Below are 23743 nucleotides of genomic sequence, written 5' to 3'. Positions count from 1 at the left end.
AATTAAACCCATAAAACTTCTCTCTCCATCATGTCCTACGCCACTGCTGCAAAAGACTTAAGAGTGTCATAACACCTAAGGGATCTATGTAGCACAGATCTGGGGCACGAAAGGCCAGAAGATCATTGATGAAGCTATCACTCTGCTAGCACCTTTTCAGAAATCTTGAACCCACCTGTAGTGCCTCTGAGAAAGAGGACAGTTTGAGTTACTGTGACAGAGTCAAATCATGAAGTCCATCCTTCATGTTCCCAGTTGTAAGAATACCTACAAAATATGAAGAGATGGAATATCACCTGAAGTCTACAGAAACTAAAGTCTGATGCCCCACGCTGTCCCTGGGCTAAATCTTAAGGTCCTCTGAAGAAGAACTTCCTCACCAACGTGCCTCATCTGGAGCACGTGCACACACACACACAAACACACACACTCACATACACGCACATCCATTTTCCCCTTTCCTTCCCTTAATACTGAATTCTAAGGCAAATCCTGCATCGCACAATTTATTTTCAGCTTCTTTTGCCTAATAAAATGCATGGGGTCAAGCTTACTGATAACTGCAAACTTATGCAGAGTCCATGTTTGTAAAATCTCTCAAAGTATCTCTTATCACTATCAAAATAGACTAGGTCAGCAGCCCCCAAAGGAAGTAAAACACAGACAAGGAAAGAGGATCTTTTTAAACCAGCATAAACATCCTTCTTTATTTGCCGTGGCCTCTTTTTATCATTTTTTATCTTTTCTTTACTGGAATAGCACGAATATTTTTTCCATGAGCTGTTATCACCAACTACCCCAGAAAAAGGATAGCAGGATAGCATTTATTTATCATTTTTTATTTCTACTTAAAAAACTTGAGGATCTTAAGTGTTCTTCTGCCTTTCTGGTTGCAACCTCATTTTCAATCTCTTTCCAAGATGCTGGAAACTATCTTTCCGAGACGTTGGCACCTGTGTATCACCATCTTCCCTTGGATGCTTTTACCAGCAAACAGTCTAAAACATTAACAGAATCTATTGCTTTTGTCTTCCTGGTGAGTCATGCAGCTTATTAAAAGCAACTCAAGGCCAGTGCAAGCTTGGATGACTTGACAGTTGATGAAACAGACAGGAAGTTTTTTCAAATTAAGTGAATGCTCACACGGCCTTCTGTTAAGATTCTTTTGGCCACCATCCCTTATAGTTCAAACACTCATATTTAAATGTGATAATTAGTCTTAAACAATTCAAGCAATTCAGGTTTGGATACAAGGCAACCAGAAGAATGGAAATGATCATTGGAAATCTTATAAAATAATGAGGAAAAAGATTACTCTCTCTTGGTACCCTGAAGGATCAGGGAGGTTTGGGGGTTGTTTGGCAGAACCTTTTTATTTTATAGATGAAGAAGCTGGGAGCCAGGAAGGTCTGGTGATTCATCTAAGGCCAGCAATTAGCTGCTGGACAGAACAGGCTTGGCCCAGTGTTTTTCCATTAAATTATTGATTTATATTATTTTTGGACATTGAGACAATAAAAAAAAAGTTGTTAATTAAATCGCATCCTCTTTACAGTTGTAGTGCTAGATATCATGGACATCTCCTAGAAAGATATGGGCAAAGGGCATATGGCTCTAGGCTATAAGCATTGATTTCTGGGAATATTTAGCTGCATTTAAGTTCAGTGGGGGCTTCAGAAGGAGAAAACCAGGTTCAACATTTTCTGATTTCATTGACGAATAGATTGTATTAGGAACCATTTTGGCCAGCAGAAGGGCAGTCAGGTATTGCTGGAAACAAAATGTTTTCTTCCAGTGGCTCTTGGATTCAGCAGTCTGGAGATACTACCAAAAAGGAGATCTATGGGAAGAATTCAAGGCAAAGAGACCATTGTGGTTAAGTGGCCAATCATTCTGGATGGAAATGGAAAATGGCATTTCATAATATGTAAGTCACTGGAGAGGGCAGGAATAGTGGTCAGGAGCCCTCGTCCTGCATCCTCTGTTTCCCAGTTTCCACCCACAGTTTCTGCCTACTCCTTTATGTTAACCTTTCCCACCTTCTCTCATGTTATTCTGCTAGCACCAGGATTCTCCCACTATTCCAGGTAAGAAACCATTTAAAAGTCATTTTGGTGTTCTCTCATACTTTGTCCAAGTTCAGGCACAGAGAAAGCCCTTCATTTGTGTATCATGGTTCTAAGTTTGGGACCAATTATTTAGCTGGTCTGGACCACGTTTGGGTCTGCCGTCTGGGTTCTGGAAGTTGACAACATGGTAGGACAGAAACCCATGCCCAGAATCTCGCAGGTGGTCTAATCATGAAGCCACACTCCTTGTGAGTAACTACGCCTGTGGCTCAAACCCACTTCTCACTGCCTCTTATCGAATCTCTCTCTCCCCCACCTTCTCTCTCTCTCTCTCTCACTCGTACGTTACGTTTTCTCTTCCTCTTCCTCTCAGATCAGTGGTGCTTCCTGCAGATAAGGTACTAAAATGTCCCAAGTCCGGGTGTACCACTTTTTCTTTACCAGTAACACTCAGTGAACGAGACACATTGGTTAACAGACACTCTGCTTGCATTAGATTTGGTTGCTGATTTATCAGCATCAGCATCAGCATCAGGATCAGCATCAGGATCGTTACAGATTTGTTTTCAACAGCAGATTGTGTGCAGCAGTGGGTCTATAAATCCGTTTCAGTCAGCACTCACTGAGCACCTTCATTGAGCTTGCTGTTCTGACAGGTGCGGTAGAAAATATGATCTCTTCAGGCAATAGAATCTGGTTTATTTAATCTGTCATGTTATTGTAACTTGATACATTTCCTGTAATTTGCTTAGTTACTTTGTGTTTCTCTGTGTTTGAAAACACCAGAGCAGTAAGTGATGCAGTAGCTGCTTAGTTAGTTTTCTATGCATATTATTCTTTTGCTTCAGAGTGTGTAAATTCACCAATTCATATGCTAATCTGTTATGGATTGTGTGATTTAGTAAAAAATAAATCTGAAACTAGTCATATTCATATTTATCAATGTTTAATTGACTAGAGTCAACCTTATTATGACCTTTTTTTAAAAAAATTAAATATCACTGTAAACAATGGAACCATAAAATATTCTTGAGCACTTTGGGTCAGATGGTTGAAATCTGAAAGGAATGAATAATCCAGATTGTCAGCACTAATCTTTTAAAACTCAAGGTGCTTGGAGAAGAGCCAAAAGAGTAATGCGCTTGAAGCAAATTATCAAATTAATCCTGGTTGATGCAATGACTGTCCTGACCTGTGAAGCCACCTGTCTCCATTTGAAGTTGTCAACATCGAAAGTAAAATAGCATTTATCCAGTGCCCACAATGCTCCAGGCAGTGAAGAGAAAACCAGAATGAAAGGGCTTCACTTCAGTGAGCTTATAATTACAGGGGAAGTAATGAGTAGGGTATTTTAAGGGAGAAATAAATAGAAATAACAAGATAATATTGAGCAAGAGGAAATTTTAGGATGAGCTCAGGAAAATAGTCTCTATCAAACTTCTCAGTGTAATCACTGGAGCCATTATACTGTATAATGTTGTTGGGGCTATTAGTATTAATCATAGTAATCATCATTTATTACGAGCACAGCACAGAAACAATTCTGCAGTGGTAGGAAGATAGAACAGATAGACTTGAAGAGATAATGTCTCTTCAATTCCACGATGCTGTGCCCAATATGAATTCTAAGAGAAGGTCTTAACCACTGCGTTATCAAAGGAAGTGCTGCCTGACCACATCCAAGGCGTGCGTCTTCTTTGCAACTCTACTCCTTTAATTAAAGAAGATAATTCTTAATATAACCAACTCAGTTGAAGAAACACTAGAACCAAGACTGTTCTGTTTATTGTTTATTAGTTTGGAGCATATTTATCTCTTCCTATTTTCTTTCCTCTTTAAGAAGTACTCCACAAAATAAGTTTATCTTATTGTGTGTAATCATTTGTTTATCTTCTGTGTGCAAAATAAATCAGGTGAAGGAGAAAGAATGGAATTTTAGTAGAAAAATTAAAGGAATTTAGATTATTTACTAAACCATTTTTAATTGAATTTTTATTGGGATAATTGTAGATTCACAGGCAGTTGTAACAAATAATACAGAAAGTACCTTCTATCCACTTTCTCTCAAAGGTAACACTTCGCAAAACTCTAGTATAATATCACAACCAGGATATTGACATTGATACAATCCACCAATCTTATTCATATTTCCCCAGCTTAACATGTACACATTTGTGTGTTCTTAATTCTGTATAATTTATCACATATGTAGATTCATGTATTTATCACTACACTCAACATGTAGAACATTCCATCATCACAAGAATCCCTCCTATTGCCCTTTTATAACAACATCCAACTCCCTCCTTCCCCCATTCTCAACTCCTGGCAACTGCTAATCTGTTCTCCATTTCTAAAATTTTGTCATTTCAAAAATATTGCATAAAGGAATTATATAGTATATAACCTTTTGAGATTGGCTCTTTTCACGCAGCATAATTCCCTGGGGATTCATCCAAGTTGCTACATGTATCAATAGAAGTTCACTCCTTTTATTGCTAAGTAGTATATCATGGTATGTATAAGTCACAGTTTGTTTAATTACTCACCTGTTAAAGGACATCTGGGCTGTTTCCAGTTTCTGTTACAAAATGCGGCTATGAACATTCATGTACAGGTGTTCATTTCATTTGCCGTGGAGTTCACTTGCTAGCTCATATGGTGGTTGCATATTTAGACTTAGAAGAAAATGTCACTGTTTTTAGAGTGGCTATACCATTTTACATTCCCACCAACAATACAGGAGTGATTCAGTTTCTCTGCATCCTTGCCAGCACCTGGTGGTGTCACTGTTTTTCATTTTAGCCAGTCTGAAGGGTGTACAGTGACATCTCATCATGGTCTTAATTTGGATTTCCTGAATGGCAAATAATGATGAGCATCTCTTTGTATATACGTATGTGCCAACTGTGTGACCTCTTCAGTTAAATGTTTCTTCATGGCTTTTATCAATTTTTGTTTGTTTGTTAACATTGAGTTTTGAAAATTCCTCATATTTCTAGGAACCAATCTTTTCATCCTCTTTACATAGGCTTTTGCAGAGCAAAAGTTTTAATTTTGATGTGGCCCAATTTATCAATTTTTCTTTTGGTATCAAATCTAAGCACTTTTTTGCCTGGCCCTAGATCCTGAAGATCTCCCCCCCCCCCCTTTTTTTTAAGCTTTATAGTTTTATGTTTTGCATTTAAGTATATTTTAATTATTTTGAGTTTATTTTTTGTATGAAGTGTGGGATTTAGGTTGATTTTGTTTTTTGTTTTGTGTCATTTTGCCTGTGAGTATTCATTTGCTTCACACCATTTGTTGAAATGGCTGTACTTCCTCTACTCAGCTGATTTCATACCTTTGTCAAAAATCAGTAGGTCGGACTTGCATCCATCTCTGGGTTTTCTGTTCTCATTCATGGATCTATGTACCTATCCCTCCTACAGTGTGACACTGTCTTGACTACTATAGCTACATGGTTAAGACTTAACTTTGAGTAGAGTATTCCTCCCAATTTATTCTTCTTTTAGCTATTTGGCCTCCTGTATCTTCCTATATAAATTTTAGAATATGTTTGTTGATGTTTGCAAAAAATCTTTTCTTGGTTTTTGATAGGAATTGCATTTAACCTGTAGATCTTTGTAGGGATAATTGTCATCTTTTGTTATGCTGAGTCTTCTAATCCACTATCATGGTATGTCCCTCCATTTACTTAGATATTCTTTGATTTCTTTCATCAATAACTTGTGATTTTCAGCATATAGACCCTGTATATGTTTTTTAAGTATTTACCTACAGTATTTCATTTTCTTTGGAGTGATTTTAAATGGTATTGTGTTTTTCATTTCGGTTTCTACATGTTCATCATTAGTAGGTAAAAAATATAATTGATTTTTGTATGTTTACCTATGTCCTGACACCTTACTGAAATCACTTATTAGCTCTAGGATTTTTTCTCTGGTAGATACCTTGTGATTTTTTTTTAATGGCAATTATGTCATCTGCAAACAGGGTTTGTTTTTATTTTTTAATTATTTCTTTCTCTTGCTTTATTGTAGTGGCTAGAAATGCTAGTATTATGTTGAATAAAGGTGGTGAAAGCAGATATCTTTGCCTTTTTCACAATCTTAAGGGAAAAACATTCAGTCCTTCACTATTCAGTTTGTCATGAGCTGTGGTTTGTATAGATGCTCTTTAACAAGTTAAGGTTATTCCCTTTATCTCTAACTTGCTAAGAGGCTTTTTTTTTTTTCCAGCATTAATAGGTGTTGGATTTTATCAAGTGATCGTTCTCTGTAAGTTGATGTAATCAGACCATTTTTTTAGCCTGCTGATAAACCATTGATTGATTCTGAATGTTGAACCAACCTTCTATTCCTGGAACAAGTCCCAGTTGGTCATGGTGCTTTTTTTTTTTTTTTTTTTAATACACTATTGGATTCAGTTTGCTTATATTTTGTTAAGGATTTTCTGTATATTTTTATGAGAGATACTGGCCTGTCGATTTCTTTTTTCTCTCTTTTTTAATTACTACCTCTGTCAGGTTTTAATGTCAGGGTAATACTGGTCTCATAAAATAAGTTGAGAAATATTTCCAGTTCTTCTATTTTCTGGAAGAGATTATAAAAATTGGTTAATTCTTCTTTAGATGTTTGTTAGAATTCTCCAGTGAAAACATCTGAGCTTGGAGATTTATTTTTTTCAGGAGCTTTTAAACTATGAATTCAATTTCTCTGATAGTTAATACCTATTCAGATTATTTATTTCATCTTGGTTGAGATTTGGTAGTTTGTGGTTTTCCAGAAATTGATTTTTGTCAAATTTATAAGCATAAAGTTATTTATAGTATTCTTTCATTAATTTTTCATAGCTATAAGATTTGTAGTGCTATCTCTTATTTCTGATTTTGGTAACGTGTGCCTTTTATTTTATTTCAGCCAGTCTTGCTAGAGGCCTGTCAGTTTTACTGATTTTTTTCCAAAGGATCATCCTTTGGTTTTATTGATTCTCTCTATTGTTTTCCTGTTCCTTTGACTTCTGCTCTTATTTTAATTATTTCCTTCTTTCTGTTTGCTTTGGATTTATTTTTATCTTCTTTGTCTAGTTTCTTGAGGTTAAAAACTTAAATTATTAATTTGAAGCTTTTCCTCATTTCTATTGTAAGCATTTAGTGCTATAAATTCCTTCTCGGGACTGCTTTAGCTGCAACCTAGGTATATTGCTATGCTGTATTTTCATTTCACTCAGTTCTATGTATTTTTTCTCCTTTGAAAATTCATCTTTGACCTATGGATTATTTATATGTGTATTATTTAATTTCCATGAGTTTAGGAATTTTCCTGTTGTTTCTCTGTTGCTGAGTTTTAGTTTGATTCTATTATCATCAGAGAATATAATCTGTATGATTTCAGTTCTTTTAAATTTGATGAGGGGTTATTTCTATTGCCTTGGATATGATCTATCTTGGAAATGTCTCATGTTACCTGAAAAAGAAATGTGTATTCTTCTGTTATTTGGTGAAATGTTCCATATATGTCAATTAGATTCTGTTGTTTGATTGAGTTATTTATATCTTCTAAGTTTTTGCTACTTTTCAGTATAGTATTTCTATCAGTTCCTAAGAGGGTGTAGTAAAGCATTTGAATCCGAATACCTAGGCTAGTTGTTCATTTGTTCACATAGTAGTTCAATAATTTAGTAAGCATAGAACTTGGAGAAAAATATTTAGTAGTTTGTGAGAAACAAGCATTAACAATCACTGAAACAGTCTCCATATTTTTTCCAATGTTAAAGAAATCTAAAAATGGAATGAATCAAAACCTACGAACTATTTTCCATTCTGAAAAAGACTTTCTTCTTCATTAAATCTTAGACTAAAGAGACCTTCATATTTTTCTAAACATGCAGCAGTTTCACATCTAATAATCAAACATTTCTCCTTATCTGAATTCACTTTTTAAAAAAATCCATGTTGTTGATTTCTACTATTTCTAAGATCTTTCTGTGTTGTGGCAAGGATTCATTTTGACTTATGTGAATTTTGAATACCTCAAAATTTCCACAGTTTCACGCCTCCCATAAAATGTGGGTACTGTGTAATAAAGAAACCTAGTTAGGTCAAAAGAGTATCATTTTAGAATGAAAAGGAACTGAGTTTGCGAAATAATCCTTAGATTGTAAAAGTATGAGTTCTGAGAGGAAAAAAGTAAATTCCTCATAGATACATGACAGTGAATTTGCATAATAAAAAGAGTAATGAGAAAAAAAACTTAAAGCAAACTGAAAGGAAATACATACTATTAAGAAGAAATGGAATGGAAACTACTCACCACACACGACTCAACAGCAACACTAGAAGCCAAACAGCGATGGTGCACTACCTTCAATGTATTAAGAGAAAAATAATCCCAACCTATTGATTTATATCCATTTAAACTATCATTTAAAGGTAAGGACAAAGTGAAGGACTTTTGAAACTAATGAAATCTGAGCTCACCACTCACAAGTTATTACCCCATGATCGACTAAGGGATGTAATTATGTCAGAAGGAAATTGAACTCAAAATAAATATGGAGATATGGGAAACAAAGCAACTGAGTAGCATGTTGGTACATCCAATGAGTTACTAACTGTAAAAATAATTAAAATGACTGATTTTGATATGTTTAAAGGGAATATAGAACCACAAAAAGATCACAACATAGAAATTTGGCAAGCAAGGAGGCAGCTGGAATTAAAGCATAAGAATGATACACAATTCAGTGTAAGGATCAAGATTTCACTGACTTTTCAGTTATCTATTGTTATGTAGCAATACACCCAAAGTGTTCGAAACTGAAAACAATCATTTTATTTGCTCACAGTTCTGTGGGTAAATGGCTTTTTCACTCGCTTGTCTAGTTCCTGTACTAGTACACTTCAAACACCTGGTGCTGGTCATATGCTGGGACCTTGATTTTTATTGTCAGTTCGGTTCCTCCTCAGGTCTCTTCTACGTAGTCTCAAGGCTTCTCCCTCTCCATGTGGCCTTTCCATGTGGTCTCTCCCTGTGGCTTTCCAGCATGATAGCCAGACTTCTTACATGCAAGCTCAGAGCTCCCGAGAGTATAAAAGCTGAAGCTACCAGACCTTTTGAAAATCTCAGATCAAGACCTAACAGCATCACTTCTGCCACATCCCATTGGTTAAAGACAAGCCCAGACCCAAGGGATGGGGACTGCACACGGGCATGAATACCAAGAGGTATTGTTCACTGTAACAGACTATCACAATTGACTTTCTAGCTTGTTGGGTCAATTTTGTGTGCTAAAACTTTAAGACAGCCAATAAAATAAGATAAAGTGTTAAGGGGCCAGGAAAACTCAATAAATCCAGTACAATGGAGAAAAGTGATGTCAGAAGAAAACTGAACTCAAAATAAATATGGGATACAGGAAACAAAGCACCTGAGTCACATGTAGGGAACAGCAAAAACAAAGCATGGTAAATACAAAACAAAAAATAAGATAGCAGAAATAAAACCAAGTATGTCAGTACTTACCTACAAATGGGTTAAGCTACCTTATTAAAAACCAGAGATTCAGTGAGAATATGTTTAAAATCCAGTTCTTTCCTTTTCATAAGAAACATACTCAAATCATAATGACACAGAAAGTTTGAAAATAAAGGGAGGAAAAAGAAAGACATAACAAGCAAACACTAAACAGAATAAAGGCGATGTGGTTTGCACAGTGCTCAGGGAGATGTATAATTAGATTTTCACTACATTATTGCTTGCAATAATGAAATATTGAAAATAACTTAAATGTTCCTCAGTTGGAAAATAGATCACTGTGATATTTAGTTGAACCAGATGAAATTGCTGCTGTTCAACCATTTTGATGTGGTTCAACTTAATAAATTTATAAAACTAAATATTATATAAGAGCTAAAATAAATGAACTAGATCAATATGATTCATCAAGGACATATCTCAAAAACAAAATATTAAGTGAAAAGGCCATGCTATAGTATGTACGGTATGATCACAGCACATTCAGGCAAAAATCAGGCTCTTTAACATGGAGTATCACCATGCGTAACAATAACTAGAAGGGTTTAAAAAATCCAGAACTTTTTGAAGATGACCAAAGGACTTGTTGGGAACTGTATAATTTTCTGCTTATACTGAAAGTGGTGTTTCCCCGAAAGGAAACCACAGCGCTGTTAGACAAGAGAATAGACCCTGGGCAGCCCAGAATTATAAATGTCCACTATGCTATCTTGTCTCTTACTTTTATTTCACTTTATTTCTTATTTACTAAGTGATCCATTATTGGCTATTAATCCAAAAAGAAGACAGTAAATAATTTTATGCAGAAGACCAAAAATCTCCAGAATTAGGAAAAATAGATCTTATTAATTAAAAATTTTATTCCAGTATTCTCCACTCATTTCTAGAAATTTCTGTGTTTATCATAACAATCCTAAAGTTGTTTTAAGTAAAGATTAAGATTGGCAAATTCACTTCTATGGTTCCTTTTCTTTTCTTTGCTCACTTGGTGATCCATGCATGAACATTTTACAGTTGTGCTCTAGTTCTTAGTGATGTAAAGGGAAAATGCAACAAATGTGAATGAATTTTATTTCTTTTCTTATCTAAAACCCATTATTTGTTCCCCATCATATATACCCCCAAAATCTAAACTTCTCAGCATAGAGTTCAAGGCCTTCTTGAAATTTCAAAATAGAAGGTGATAGCTACTCCTGTATCAGTTTAAATAGATTTAGTCACAGCGCACAGAGGACTCATAAGAAGGCAAAAGCTGGTAGGGCAGCTCTACAATCATCAGAGACCCAGGCTCTTTCTGAGTTGTTGCTCTACCATCCTCCAAATGTCACTTCTGTACTGTGGTCCAAGAGGCTACTGTAGATCCTGCCATCACATCCACATGCTGGCCAATGCATAAAAGGAAAAGTGGGGAAGGAACAGCCCCTACCTCTGAGGACACTTCCAGGAAGTTGCACACACCACCTTACGCTTACCTCCTATTGTCCAGAATTCAGCCATTTGCCACACCTAGCTTCAAGGGCAGCTGGCACATGTAGATTTTATTCTTGGTCACTAGTACCCATGTAAATTTGGGGGCTTCTATTACTGAGGAAAAACAGAACTGATACTGGGGAAACAACCAGTAGCTTCTGCCACACCATTTTCCTCCCTTCCTGTTCTCCTCCAAATGAGGGAAGACTAAATTGACTCCCAAACGCTGACTGGATCATGTTTACTCTTGGGCAGAACTACTGCACAGTTAAAGGCCTCAAGCATGGATGCATGGATGTAACTCTTTCTTGGAAGCGTTGCTCTATTTCTTCCTTCGATGCGGCTGAATTGGTAAACTGATTGAGGCTTGGCCTAAGGAATGACCAAATGTCTTTGTCTCTGGTCCCTTTCTCTCTGTTTACAAGTGTGTGAGCACTTTCACTGCTCCCTCGGCAGCTGGTGGCCGGTGGCTTGCCTTGGGCACATGGGCTGTGAATCCCATACTCCGTTCCGCTTTACCAGACAAGTTATGCCTTAAGGATTACAGGCTTGAGATCAGCTAATATGTAAAATAAAATGGATACAGTGGTTTTAGTTTTAAAGAAAAACTACTTGGAATAGAAGTCGGAACCTCAAGAAAATGCTCGTGATAAAAGATGGTTGCTATATTGCTCGGTGTAACAGAAGGAAGCAAGGGGCTGGAGGCTGTGAGGTGGAAGAATCAAAAGGAACCACCTCTGTAGGACGGGCACGGAGAGAGACAAGAAACCCCCACGGGGATTTGCTGGTTGTGTGCTGTGGATGTATCTCGTCAACCTCCTGTTTTTTTCTCTTCTTTGAAATATTCAGAAAACCTTACATTGTTCACTAAGGATTTGTATGAGTAGGTTCTGGATGGGACTCAAAGAGGAAGAAATGATAGGTGATGGTTTGTAGTCTGTCACTTGCAAGTTCAGAAACCTAATAACTAACTTAAGGAAGAGAGACAGGAAGAGAGAAGGAGAAAGTAAGTTGGCTTCTAAAACTGGAAAGTCCAGGGATGAATTTTTATTTTGACATAATGAGTAATATTGTTTTCTCTCTCACTTTCTTCCCTCTTGTCTCTTGTCTCTCTGCACCCTGCCCCACCTCTGTCTCTCTTTCCGTGTCTGCCTCTGGTTTCCTCTCTCTGTTGGCCTCACCCTTTCAGTTTCCACTAAAGACAGGCTTTCTTCATGCACCTGGGAAGGCAGTCACTGGCAGCACCAGATTCAAAGCGTACACTTCAAGTATGTGCAGTTTATTGTTTGTCATATGTATATAATAGGTATAAAACATATATAATAGGTAAAATATACCACAGTAAAGCTGTATATTATATAGATGATAGATGGATAGATAGATGGACAGACTGATTGCTTACTACGTGGTAGGCACTGTTCCAAGAGCTGGAAATTTCAGCCGTGTCAAAGTCTCTATCCTCGTGGAACTTCCCTTCCTGCAGGAAAACATTATCTACCCCCACCTCCAAAAGTAAACAACTATGTAAATAATACAGGAATAGGCCACCAAACATTTTTCTTTATGGCTTTTCTCCTACAATGAAGAACAACATAAATGAAAACAGCAAAATTCAGTGTAGCAATGTGATACTCATTTTCCATAATGTCAGAAACACATTGCTATTTTAACTGTTAAGGTACACAAGTGAAAACTATTAACCAAAGATTAGGTGCGCCCTCCCTCAAAAAAACATAAAAATCTATTGATCTGAAATTTCTTCTGAATACCTTCTGGGCTAAAGAGAAGTTCAGAATTGAAATCATAGACTTCAGAAATGATAAAAATGAGAACCGCCTGTGGAATGTAATCAAAATAACACCCTGAAGAGAACTCATTGCCTTACATTCATTTATTAGAACAGGCACAATGAACATAAAAGGTCTAAGCCACTGACCAAGAAGCTGGGAAATGAACAACATTAATTCAAGGAAAGTTTGAAGGAACAGATCGATAAAAATAAAAGCAGGAAATAATTTAAAAAAAAAAAAAGGGAGAAAAGTAGACTGATCAACAATACCAAAAGCTGATTCTATGAAAAGAGCAGTGAAACAGACAAACTTATGAAAAGTTTTTAATTAAAAAAAAAAGTTGAGAGTGAGACAGAGAGGAAGAATGTGTCAAATGCTGGATTCAGACAGCCTAGCTGGCTTGCACAAGTTACTTAATCTCTTTAGGCTTAATTTCCTTATTCAGAAAATGAGGACAGTAATACAATGTTTATTTTATAAGGTTGTTGTGAGGGTTAAATTAGGTCATACGTAAGAGCTTAGCACAGCGCGTTACACATAATATGCATCCAGTAAACATTATCAATATGATTAATCGTGCCTGGTACCTGGCACATTATAGGTACTCCAAAAATGGTAGTTCCTCTGCTCCTTGCTGCCATGGTTTCACACATCAAATCATTTTCTATATTCATGTCTTATCACTAATTTATATTCTAAAATCAGATCAGCTCAGGGCAAAGGAGGTGAGCTGAGACGGTAGTTTGGAGGACAATGCCAAAAACATCAGCATTGTGCCTAAAAAAGTTTTGACATGTGATTACAGGCTGTGTGTGTGAACAGAAGAGAACCACACAGCTCAGTAGTGTTGGCTTCCTGACGTGTTCCCCAAAACATAATTCTCCATCTGGGACGGATGCAGTCAGGGAGCCCTGTATCCTCTGATGTGAGCTGGAAAGAGTAGCCCTGGCATCAGAACAGTCATCTTCGAGTCCCAAGTACTGGGAACAAAACAGGGGACTAGTGGGCTTTCTCAGGATTGTCTGTCTGGGGCAGGAATTTCTCTGAACTTTTAGGGAGACGTGGGAGACATGTTTGAGCCATGAGTTAGTTTGAATGGCCCCACTATGGAAAGGAAAGGGAAGGAGGATATGAGGCCACAGGAACCAGGAAGACTGGTTAAACTGGGACTCAATATTCTGATGAATTTAGTAAGCGGAAGTGCTCAGTCACGGAGATCACAAGGGGTTCAGGGTTTGTGAAATACGAAAAGGGCATTGAAGCCCAGAGCTGAGCCAGAGAAGAGCTACCAGGAAATCCTAATCAGAGGGAAGACGAAATCCTGTTGAAAGAGACTGGAATTAGAAGTGAGTTGAGGTTGGAAGGGAGTTTCAGCGATCATGGGGTACAGCCGCAGCCGGGAAGAATTCTGTCTCAAATTCCTGGTTTCTTGATGATGTATTTCCTGCTTATTTTGCAGCCTCGTTGTAAACCACTGACTAATAATTGATTCCTAATTTGCCTAAAGTCTCACTCTTCACTTCTCCTTCAACATGGTGCTTGGGAAGTGCTCTGGGAATAGGAGATATAGCCATTTGTGTGGTGATGTTGGGACAAGGGTTCAGGACATGCTCCATGCACCTGGCTGGTAGGTCCAGGGAGCAGGACCAGAACTTTTCCACAGACCTCTCTCCTTTTAATTTTAGGAACCCTAAAGGTGGACTTACTCCAACCCATTACATGGGCAATTTCATTTCAATGTACAAAAATAGAAAATGGGTGAAGGGTGTCAGTTGCACAGTGATGGATGGTAAGTAGGCCTTTGATGGTGATCACTTTATAGTGGATACAGGTTATACATATAATAACAGTGGGGTACACCTGAAACTTACATAATGTAATGTACCAATTTTACTTCAACTTTTTTTAAAGAAAGCTTAAAAAAACAAATTTCATTTTGGTCCTCATTTCACTGTGATACATTTGAGATCGTCCATCTATATCGAGCTCTATCGAGCTCTGGAAACATTACACCAGGCCCTGCAAAATGAGATGATGAATTAGTTTCCAGGTTTTCTGTAGTGACTTGGATCTGAGATGCCAAACGCTAGCTATGAACTAGCACGCTAGATAAGAATCTTAGAAGGGAAGAGGATTAGCTAGACTCTGGTACTAAATAATAAAATCTCAACAAAGTTTCTCCTAGCTGGGGTCTTAAACTCTCTCACTGACCTGTGCCTTGTATTTTTACCAATGGGGGTGGCAATCCTGACCCAAAGCAGACCTGAGATCCTGAGATCCTGACTTTTGAACGGCTTGACAGGGAGACAGCCCCAGCCGTTCCTCCCGGTTGCCGATTTGCTATGGTATCATCTCCAGATCCACACCGGCTCAGGCTGGAGAGGTAATGTCACTTTTGAGTTCCTGCTGTTGCAGAGAAGCCTTAGGAAGGCCTTGTCTGACCCCTGGCCAGACTTCAGAACAGTCTGTCCCCTAAAAGGCAGTTGGAGTGAAGAGCCAGTTGTGAAGGAAGGCTGCAAATGACCGGGCCCACTTGAGAAGCTGGAAGAACACTCCCAGCTGAAGGTACGAGGGCCATCACCTCACTGGAGACTCTGAGGGCAGAGCAGGGAGAAGACACCAAGGCTGTCATATGGCCCTGGAATCGAGGGCCTGCTGTACTTGTACTGGGGTCAGGGCCGCATCCCTGTCTGTAAGGGGAGGTGAGTCCTACTGTCAGTCAGCAGGTGAAGGGGTGGATCTATTGGACTGAAAAACGAACCTACAGATAACCTGGCTTAGAGTTGCAACACTTCCACGCTGGCTGCCAGGAGCAAGCTGTGCCTCCTTCAGAGCTCTGACTCAAAAACCTTGCTCTCAGTTTCCCTTACTGCAGCTGAGATAAGTTAAATCCTGCTTGAAGACTGCATTGATGTTAAGAGAGGACAAGAGAGGAATGACCGTAGAGATTGTAAGTAGTTGCTTAATCTCTCCTTTCTGCTCTCCATCCCCAAACCACCTCTCAAATTCACGCTTGCTTTGTCTCTCATCTGGACTCTTCCAGCCACTTCTCAACTTGTTTGCCTACGTCCCCTGCAAGCCGTCCTCCAGACCCTAGCTGATCTCTGTTTAAAATTCATCAATGCCCTCAAGGAACTGTGTTTCTAGACTCATCTCCAGTCTGTCTCCTCACATGTCCTCATGGCATTTCCCCACTTAATGAGGTCCGGGAGAATAAGGTTATCTCCCACACTGATTTTGCCAGAGCAACTATGCTAACACAGGGCACACAGCACATGGGTCATAGGTATTTGCTGATTCTATTTCCTTTGTCCACTGTCATAGTCAGCATGGCCCTGGGTCCCTGTGCTGATAGCCTGCCTGGCAGAACTGGCCGCGCAAAGGGAAATTAAAGGAAGAAAGGCCCTTTTTCGATTTTACTCTGGAGGCCTAGAATTTTAACACCTTTTTGTTTTAAGAATATGCAATTCCTTGGGAGAATTAAATGTGCCAAAGAAATTAAAATTTTTTAAATGTAGGCTAAAGGGTGACTACTTAGTATTTTTACCACTAAGTGAAAATTGGCCAGTTTCGTTTTCTTGGTGACTGGAAAATGTCTCTCTAATAAAACTCATGTTTTTCTCAGTGTTTTCCACAACAGGATGGTTGTATCCCACTGGGCTAGAGAGTATTGTTAATTGTAACAATAAGATACACAAAGAAAAAAATGTCAGAATTTTTCAGATCAGGAAATGCTTAAATGTTTCCAACAAATGTTTATCAGGAAATGTTATTCCAGAATCAAAATATTTCCTGTCTGATGATTATGCCATGGAGAAAAATCATGTGATGCCAGTTATGGGGTCTTTTTTTTTTTTTTTTTTCATTTAAGACAGGGAATACTTTATCAAGATCCATAAGAGAAATGGATACCTTGAACCTGTAACAAAGCGTTGTGTTTTAAAGCATAGGTCAGTAATTGTGTATGAGAGTATACACTGCTACATACAAATTAACTGATCAGACCACAACTTTTCTATGTTTAAAACAGAATAAGCTTCCCTGTAAAAGCAGCATCTTTGTGAAATTTTAACTTGAGTATTCCTCTCCTTCTTTCTCTCCCTCTCCTTCAGCAGAATCTACACCAACCTCCTCATAATCCTTCTCAAGGGCAGCCATGTCCTCACGAGCCTCAGAAAACTCTCCTTCCTCCACGCCCTCGCCCACGTACCAGTGAACAAAGGCACACTTGGCACACATCAGGTAACACTTGTGGTCCAGCCGAGCCCAGGCCTCGGCAGTGGTTGTGGTGTTGCTCAGCATGCATGCAGCTCGCTGTACTTTGGCCAGGTCTCCACCAGGTACCACCAGGTGGGAGGCTGGTAATTAATGCCAACTTTGAAGCCAGTGGGGTACCAGTCCACAAACTGGATGGTACGCTTGGTCTTGATGGTGGCAGTGGCAGCATTGACATCTTTGGGGACCACGTCACCACGGTACAACAGGCAGCAAGCCATGTATTTACCATGGCGAGGGTCACATTTCACCATCTGGTTGGCTGGCTCAAAGCAAGCGTTGGTGATCTCTGCTACAGAAAGCTGTTCATGGTAGGCTTTCTCAGCAGAGATGACAGGGGCATATGTACAGAGGGAAGTGGATGCGAGGATAGGGCACCAGGTTGGTCTGGAATTCTGTCAGATTGACATTCAGGGCTCCATCAAACCTCAGGGAAGCAGTGATGGAGGATACAATTTGACCTAGCAACCTATTCAGGTTTGTGTAGGTTGGGCGCTCAATATCGAGGTTTCCTTGACAGATGTCATAGATGGCCTCATTGTCTACTATGAAAGCACAATCAGAGAGCTCCAGGGTGGTGTGGGTGGTGAGGATGGAGTTGTAGGGCTCAACTACAGCTGTGGAAACCTGGGGGGGCTGGGTAAATGGAGAACTCCAGCTTGGACTTCTTCCCATGATTGACAGAGAGACGTTCCATCAGCAGGGAGGTGAACCCAGAGCCAGTTCCCCCACAAAAGCTGTGGAAAACCAAGAACCCCTGAAGACCTGTGCACTGGTCAGCCAGTTTCCGAATTTGGTCCAAGATGAGGTCAATGATCTCCTTGCCAATGGTGTAGTGACTGCGGGCATAGTTACTGGCAGCATCTTCTTTGCCTGTGATGAGCTGCTCAGGGTGGAAGAGCTGGCAGTAGGTGCCAGTGCGAACTTCATCAATGACTGTGGGTTCCAGGTCTACGAACACTGCCCTAGGCACATGCTTGCCAGTGCCTGTCTCACTGAAGAAGGTGTTGAAGGAGTCGTCTCCTCCCCCAGTGGTCTTGTCACTTGGCATCTGGTCATCGGGCTGGATGCCGTGTTCCAGGCAGTAGAGCTCCCAGCAGGCATTGCTGATCTGGACACCAGCCTGGCCAACATGGATGGAGATGCACTCACACATAGTTGCTGTTTTGCGGCTACTGAGGAGATGGCAGAGAGGAGGAGGAGAGGCTGTTGCTTCTTACAGCACGACTCTTAAGCAGTCGATGTAAGAGAACCTCAGTTATGGGGTCTTATAAAAAAAGTTTTATGATGTGATGTATTTATTGGGGGAAGAAAATCCAATATAAGTAACATGAGATAAATGAGAATTGCCCAGAATCATACTTTTAGAAAAACCTTATTATTCACATTAAAATTTAAACCTTTTAGAAAAATATAAAGAATAAAGTAGAAACTCACCAATATCTCACCACTCAGAGATGACCACTCTTAATATTTAAATGAACATAATTCCAGGCAGGTCTTGGTGTAAATATATGCATTTGTGTTCAGTTTTATGTCAATAGTCTTAATGATACATATCAGCAACATATCATAGATATCTTTCCGTGTCAGTAAGTCAGGAACGGCAGTACTAGTGCACATAATTGTGCGTGTGTATCACATGTATCCATTGGGATGTTCCAAGCTTCAGCAGCAGCTGTCCAAATATCAAATCCTCAAGTGACAGTGTAAAGGGAAGAAGAGGGCAGTTGGGTGGGCAGAGGGGTCTTTCTTCAACATGACCTTCCTCCTAAGTGTCTACCGCGAGGACCAGTCACCTGCCCACCCCAGACACTGCCAGTGAGAATGAATTGATAAGGCAAGCCGTGATTTCTTCTCCGGGACTGATTACATTGCTACCTAAACAAAAACAGGGTTCTATGAGCAAGAAAAAGGGATGAAACACATGAAGCAAGTTTAAATCCATAAATTCACAATGATAACAACAAACAAACTCATTTGGTCCCTGTTGGAGAATGTTAGTTAAACAACTTATTATTTTTACAAACTGGCAAATTAAGAGAAAGAATTAAATGCTCATCCTGCTCTTTGTATCTCACTGGGAAAGCCAAATCATCAAGGAAAGTAGTTTCCCTTTGTCAAAGTATTTCAGCTAATAAATGGAGGAGAAATGATGGGATCAAGATATTACCATTTATAACACCAGATACTAATCTACTTCAGTGGACTAAATGCAGTGTTGTATGTACAGGCATTGAGCATCAACAACTACTGACATCACAGAAAGAAACAGCCCAACATTCTATGCCTTCTGATGGAAGGATACAACACCATCTGAGAAGTCATCTCGCCAAAAAAGAATCTGAATGTAACCAAGACTCAAGGTTACCATTTACAGGAAGTATGAAGAGCACATTCAGGAAAATCCAGATTTTGGAAAATTTAAGAGGACAAATAACCTGGTTTCTTTAACAAATAAATTTCAAGGAAACAAAAGGAACTGAAGAGGATTAAAAGATTAAAAGGATTAAAAGAGACTTAAAAGACATATCAACCAATTGCAGTGTGTAGACTTTATTTGAATCCCAAGTCACGCAAACTGTTAAAAAATATATAATACTTGGGAGGTAATTAAAAATTTGAACTCTGAAAGGATGTCTCACAATCAAAGAATTAGTGTTAGTCTTTCAAAATAGGATAATTTTTATTTTTTACAAAAGAGTTCTTATCTTTTAGAAAATCCACTGAAATATTTACAGGTGAAATGGTAAGATGCTTCAAAATAGTGTGGTGGTGGAGAGATGAATTGAGAAAACAACTTTGGCTGTGAACTGCTAATTGACGAAGCTGAACAATGAGTACATGGGTGCTTATTAATCATTATGTCTATTTTTGTATATGTTTTAAAATTTTCCTAATAAAAAGTAAAAGAAAGGAAGGAAGAAAGGGAGTGAGGGTGGCTTTTAGGCAGGCAACCAACAGTATTTGCCACACTTTAATTTATCTAATTAGTTTGCCATAGAATATATAGGCTGTTTCCCATTTTTCCTAATTATAAAAATGCTGTGATCTATATCCTTCTACATACATCTTTTCATATTAATAGATTCCGAAAGGCAGATTTATTGAGTCAAAAGACAAATTTAATACGTTAAGTCAAACTGTCTTTAACAGGGCTCTAGTGAACTACACTTTCGAATGGATTTTTAAATTATTTCAATAAAATCATTGATTTTTTTTATTAGAATAGCATTAGACTTATAAATTAATTTTAGGAAAATTGACATCCTGACGTTGTTGAATCTTCCTATCTAAAAACAGCATGCTTCTCCATTTTGCCTTCCTTAGTCTTAGTAGGTTTTCTTACTGATTTTTGTGTATTGATTTTGTAACTGGCCACATGGCTAAACTCTATTATTTCTAAAAGTTTTTCAGTTTATTTTCTTGGGTTTTCAAGGTGGCATTTGACAAAAAGATGGAGAAAAACTTAAATCCTGCTCTTGACCTGCTTTTCTTTAAAGTCCCCAAGAAAAGTACATGCACATACACACACAAAACCAAAGCAAGGCAAATGATCACTGTTGTTATCTGGTGACTTCCCTGGGCTCTAATGTTGAACTCAAGCAGATTAGGCTACACTGTGGTGCTATATATGCTTACATGACTTAGAACCAAAGCAGGCCATGAATCCTGTCCTCAGTCTTGGCTCTGGCCCCTGCAATGCAGGATAAGGACAAGCCAGAGCACTTGGTCAGGAGAAGTCTGTATTAGAGCAAAAAAGCTTTTGCTCCAATGCTTGCGGCAATTGGATTATCACTGAGCTTGCCTTGCCTTTCAGGCACAGGAATGAAAAGCCGCAGATGGAGTTCATATGTTGGTTGCCTCCCAGGAGGGGGCTCTGACATGTTTTCCCTCAGGCCTTTCAAAAAAGGAGTCACAAGAGCCACTCCCAGTGCCTCCCACTGGACAGAATGACACAATAACAGCTCCATTCTCTGGGGGCAGGTACCCACAAAGTCCCTTTGAACTTGACCAGTCCAAAAAGTTGAATGGAAGAGGGGGTAGGGAATAGGGGCTGTGAGCATCCCTTGGCCAATGAATCTAACTGGATCATCTATAAATAATGATAAATTTCCTGCATCCTTTTCAGTCTTCATATTCCTTACTTTACTTTCTTACCTAATTGCATTAGCTGGTCCTTCCAGAATAGCATTAGAGCATTAATTAGAAATAAGAGGCACCATTGTTTTATTACTATATATAATGGACATGAATTTCACCATTAAACATGAAGCTAGCTTTCAGGGTGTGTATGTAGTCATTTACTAAAATTTCCTTTATCAAAAATGAATATTGATGATTGAATTTTATCAAACACGTTCTCAGCATCAATCAAAACATCGTTTCCCTTTGACCTATTATCATGGAGAAATGTATGAATCAGTCTTTTCTCAAAATCTTCTCAAATATGTCTTCTCTCTCTTTAAGCCCAGCTTGCTGTCATACTGAGTTCAAGGACTCCTGGGCTGATGCAGTAGAGCCTTAACGTGGTCCCCCTGGCTCCAGGCTCACCATCCTCCCCACTGCACAGTGGCCCCCTCAACACAAAGGGAATGACATAGTCCTCCTGCTTAAAATCCTTTGTTGGATCCTGTGACATGTCTTGTTGCTGTACTGCCAAGGCCTTTTATGATTTGGCCCATTACCTTTCTAACTGATTTGGAAAGAGGCCACACAGTCCAGTGGAAAGAGCTTGGCCTGGAATTGGAGATGGATTTGAGTCATAGCTCCGCCTCTTAACTAGTTATGTGACTCTAGGCAAGTGGCTGAAGTCTCCACTGCTTGAACTATAAGAAAGGGCCAGAATTATTTAAGTTGTAGGCTCTTGAAAGAATCAGTTGAGATAATGTACAATAAGAAGCCCAGCCCTAGAAAGCACTCAAGAAATCATTGCTACTTTAATCACCTGTCATTGCCCTAACTCCTCCATATCACCTTCATTCTAGTCTTGCTCAGCAACTTCTAATTCTCTAACACAACATACTCTTTCTTATTCTACTTCAGGTGTAGAATTCTAACACCCTAACACCCCCATCCCTAACTGTCATTCTCTTAGCAAACTCATAATCCTTAACCCTGAAGCTCTCTCTTTGGGGAAGCCTTCTTTGACCTCCTCCTGGTAGTCTGTGGTTCTGTCAGTGTTGCCAAAGTAACATGTATATGTATCCACTATGACTTTTATCACTTTGTATTCTTACGCCACGCTGGGATACACCATACTATATAGTGTGGTGAGGAGCAAATGTCAGGAAAGGTACAGTGTAACTGATGTCTCTCTAAAACACAGAGACCCCGGCATTGCTGCTTGGGTGCCTCCCATATCAGTGCAACCTGGGCACTTACTCTCTCCCACACAATTGGGGCCCCAGGAGAGTCACCTGTACTGACTCAGGAGTGGCAAAGGAGGAGGATACTACATGGTATCTGCAGAGTTATATACTAGAACACCCCATCCTCCAGCCTCCATGGGATTTAAGGAGAGCTAATATTCCCACAAGGTTGCCCTTTGATGCAGGGGTCAGAAAGCTGTTGTGGCCTGGCTATATTTTCAAAGCTATCACCTGCAGAAATATAGGTTATAATAGCAATGACATTATCTGCAGTAATATTTGAAAAGAAATTAAAAATGATGAGAACATAGACAAAAAAAAAGAAGCATAAAAGAAAAATGCCTCTCTGGTGTCAAGGCTATCACCTCTCTTCTGACCAAGGAATGCGTTGTGTTTAGTGGTCTTCTTGCTTCTCCTTCCCCTCCTCCCTGCCTTCTCCCTCCCCTTCCTCCACCTCTCCTCTTCCCTGGAACTGCTCCCCCCAGTCAGACTCCTTGCCCAAACCAGTCCTTTTCAACCTTCAGCTTCTAGTCAGTCAGCTTTCCCAAAATGTGGTCGGCTGATTCAACCCAAGTCTTTGCTTTATCTTAGCATTTGCAATATATTATCTTAAACATAGGAGAGGAAACTTAGAAATGTAATACAAATTACCAATTTCATAAAGCCTCGAGGAATTTAAGATCTAGAAAACAAATCTGCTTCCTCAGATTATACCCAATCAACAGTACACAGCGCATTCATTCATTCATTCATTCAATCCTTAACAGGGTAACCTTTGGATACATTTACCTGTGCTTAGTTTTTGCTGCTAGAGACTTGACAAGGAGGAAAGAAAGAAAAATTTCCTCCTCCCTGAAGGATAACTGGATTTTTCTGAATTCCTAAGAAAAAAGTTAAAAGTTAAGAGAAATTTTCTCTCTCTCTCTTTTTTAAATTGGGGCCTTGGTGTCTAGATATCTGGAAAGAATAAAGCAGTATGAAATCTTTCTGTTTTGGGAGGTTTTAAAAGGGAATACTGTCCCATTATGACTGGGTCCTCATTGTGGACTGGAAAAAGGATAAAGTCTCCAAGTTTCATTAGAGTAGAGTCATGAATCTGTTGGGATCAGTGAAGTGGCAGAACACTGAGGGAAATAGCCCCAGGAGTGGCTGGAGGAGTTGAACACTAAAAAATTGAATCTTGAGGACACGTGAAATTATTAGGGAAGTGAGAAGATAAAGGAGTCCAA

At 39.0% G+C, this 23743-nt stretch overlaps 1 protein-coding gene and 1 pseudogene across 15 annotated transcripts in view; one reads left to right on the top strand and one right to left on the bottom strand.

Moving 5' to 3' along the window:
* Positions 1 to 23743, top strand: part of RCBTB2 (RCC1 and BTB domain containing protein 2) — a 125722-nt gene that overhangs the window by 25898 nt on the left and 76081 nt on the right. For 12 of the 15 annotated variants that reach the window (XR_010383622.1, XR_010383621.1, XR_010383620.1 and 9 more), the window contains exon 1: positions 16983 to 17109. The exons of the other annotated variants lie outside the window; for them this stretch is intronic. The gene's annotated coding sequence lies outside the window, so the exon portion shown is untranslated. Of the gene's footprint in view, positions 1 to 16982; positions 17110 to 23743 lie in introns of those variants that run through there. 15 annotated transcript variants of the gene reach the window in all.
* On the bottom strand, positions 16909 to 18361 carry LOC105101811 (tubulin alpha-1A chain-like; annotated as a pseudogene).

Source organism: Camelus dromedarius, chromosome 13 (assembly GCF_036321535.1).
Source record: "Camelus dromedarius isolate mCamDro1 chromosome 13, mCamDro1.pat, whole genome shotgun sequence".
Taxonomy (NCBI): domain Eukaryota; kingdom Metazoa; phylum Chordata; class Mammalia; order Artiodactyla; family Camelidae; genus Camelus; species Camelus dromedarius.
Note: the sequence above shows the minus strand (reverse complement) of the source record. Positions and strands in the feature narration are given on the sequence as shown.